Source organism: Engraulis encrasicolus, chromosome 4 (genome assembly GCF_034702125.1).
Source record: "Engraulis encrasicolus isolate BLACKSEA-1 chromosome 4, IST_EnEncr_1.0, whole genome shotgun sequence".
In the NCBI taxonomy this organism is placed as follows: Eukaryota; Metazoa; Chordata; class Actinopteri; order Clupeiformes; family Engraulidae; genus Engraulis; species Engraulis encrasicolus.
Genome location: NC_085860.1, coordinates 19,623,564 through 19,626,314, shown reverse-complemented (window position 1 = coordinate 19,626,314; position 2,751 = coordinate 19,623,564). Strand labels below are relative to the sequence as shown.

At 43.7% G+C, this 2,751-nt stretch overlaps 1 long non-coding RNA gene across 1 annotated transcript; it reads right to left on the bottom strand.

Annotated features, from left to right (window-relative positions):
- Window positions 1-1,880: 1,880 nt before the first annotated feature.
- Window positions 1,881-2,412, bottom strand: LOC134447411 (uncharacterized). The gene is made up of 2 exons (XR_010034600.1): window positions 2,313-2,412; window positions 1,881-2,183 (listed from the first exon to the last, which is right to left on the bottom strand). It is a non-coding gene; the product is annotated as an uncharacterized LOC134447411 (long non-coding RNA).
- Between the last annotated feature and the right edge of the window lie 339 nt (window positions 2,413-2,751).

Sequence of the window (2,751 nt, the reverse complement as noted above, 5' to 3'; positions counted from 1 at the left end):
TGGAGAGTGCAATAGGGGGCCTAAACCTCACTGCAGTAACCTACAGCGCCGCGTTTGAGTGTTTAAGCGTTGGCTATTTATCTTACATCGCCAACAGCTGGGGCGATAACCTAACCTACACTTCCGTAATCAATGCTTAATTTGTAAATCACAAGGTACCGGAACGCAAAAAACACATGACATCACAGAGACGGTGAGTTGGACAGAGGTCCCGGAACGCACAGAAAAACTATAATTACGCAAACGAATACAAAAGGGAAAAAAACGATGCAATTCCCTGCATTTGAACGACATTGAGTCCCATGTCAGCTCATATCCGTTTGTTTCTTAATACAAGGGACGGTTGGCAATCCAATGGCTATTTTAAACAACAACCATAGCATAGGCTATTAAATGCTGTAATGACAACAACCAATATTTTTTGTTTGATCGCTAACTTTATGCTTAGTAGTTTCGTGCAGTGCATGGAAATTATGCTTTCCCCATGAGGTGAAAAGAAACCGAAGCGGTCTTATAGGCCTACCTATTATTCTACTATACCTATTGAAAGGACAGTGCATGGCTGTCCAATTCCCGTATTCACACAACGTTGGCATAGGCCTATTAAACGTTAAATCCTCGCTTTGTTGGCGACTTTGTTGCATATGATATGGCTGATCCGCATGTGCTGTTGCGATATGCCACTTCACTGTTTCGAGAGCTCGCGCACTGATGGTAAGCGAGCTGCGATTTTCAGGGCTCGCGCACTGATGGTAAGCGAGCGGCGATTTTCCCGGTAGAGTTGGCTTTTCACACTGACTGTCTGCTCGCGCTGCGGTCCGGTTGAAAATCCCTCCGACCAATGTTTTATTTGGAGTGTGTAGGCCCTATTTGAATGAAATATCACATTGTCTTTGCTGCTTTCGTGCTCAAATTGACTTATAAGCAACTGTCGGGTCTTGGGAGAGAAGATAACGCGCGGGCACACATGCTGAGCGCTCGCCAGCCGAGGAAGATCTCATCCTCTCACCCAGGCTGTCTTTTTCGCTATACAACATGACTGATCAATGCACCAAACGCAGCCCAGGTGCCACTAGAAATTAGTATGTCCAAAACCTTGTGTGCCGACCAAAATTTGATAAAAACTTTTAAACAATGTTTGGCACAGCCAGTGTCGTGCCGAAAAGCGAGTCCCTGCCAGAACAAGAGTGCCCTCATTGAAACCAATGTCATTTTTTGAGAGAAAAATATACTCATTTTTGCAGAATGAATTACATAATATATGAACTAAAATATGCTTATGAAATATTACTCGTCCTCCACTTAATATGAGCTATTTGACTGAAACTGCAACTTTTGTTATGACAATTAGGCTATTCGATTCCTTTATGGAAATAATAGCCTACTGAAATTGTAACCAGCTCTTTGTAGCCTAATTCTTCCAGAAGGAATGCAGATGCTTTATGGATATGCTTTCCATCCATGCACTCTCCGTGCAGGGGTGGTGGAAAGACACCAAACGTGCCATCACCATCCCCCGGACCCACGAAACCCACTGCTCTCCGAAGTTGAATTCCTTTTACTACTGTATTGCTATGTGTGCATAAAGTGCATGTTCGATTTGCTGTAATAGGCTACGACCAGTAGCCTCGACGTGTCTGTCTTTTCTTTTCCTTCTTTCAATATTTAGTAGGCTAAAATATAATAAATAAATGTAAATAATTTGGTATCCATGTCTGGTTAGCGTCTGGGCATTTGTGGTCTTTACCTGGTTCTCCGCACCATCTGAACAATGTTGAACAAAAAAAACGGATGCACACACGTACTCTTTTATTACCTCATATTGTTTTTATTGTATTGATTTTTAATTCTGTGTATAAACAAATAAACGTAGGCTAAACTTGAAATTTCAGCAAGAGTGTAAATTTATTTCACAAGTAGGCCTACAGAGTTTTAGTAGACAATGCCTACACAGCAGCCTTTACAAGTTGCCTAATGTACTGTAGGCTACACTGCAGATAAAGACAGCAGAAAACATCCTTTCTGCCCGGCTTAACCAGAATTGCGTTCCGTCCCTTTCGCTGTGTCTCCTGCGACTCGGCCTGTTGTTTGTGCAGTAGTGCGCTGTTTCCCTTCACCTACCAGTGGGCTCACCACCTAGATCGATGATTTGGTCGATGACTGTATCCAGGTGATCAATGTACCTGTAACAGAAGTAGTGGGTGTAATTAGTCTTTATGAATTAGGGGATACTCATAGCACAACAAAGAGGTTTAGGGGACACCACAGTACATAAGACACAAAAGGTTGGGAAACACTGGCCTACAGCTTACCTATTGCAGCGCTCCCGTGTGAGCTTGGACGTCCAAAATGTCCGAATCGCCGTTATCAGTCCGGCTTTGTCCTTTGGTTTGGCCTCCTTACGAATGTAATTTTTCATCTCAGCCCATCACGTCTACGGTCCAGCGCAAGTTTCCTGACTGTGGTGCAATCGGGTTGAAGAAGTGTGTCGACAGGATCAATGAGTACCTCCGTAGACCACGCAGATCTCTGCAGAACACGTTCTGTCCTGAGTGACTTCTGAATACAGACCAGACTGCGTAGTCACCCTTCAGTCACTAGCCAACTGCACTTTTTGCACCATGGGATTTAGGCCTACATACTGCACTGTACTAGCCCATACTGGACACAGGAGTAAGAAGGACATTGAAGTAGGCTAGACCTACACCTGGACACTTAAAAGACTTTGCAAGGATTTATTTTTAGGCATAG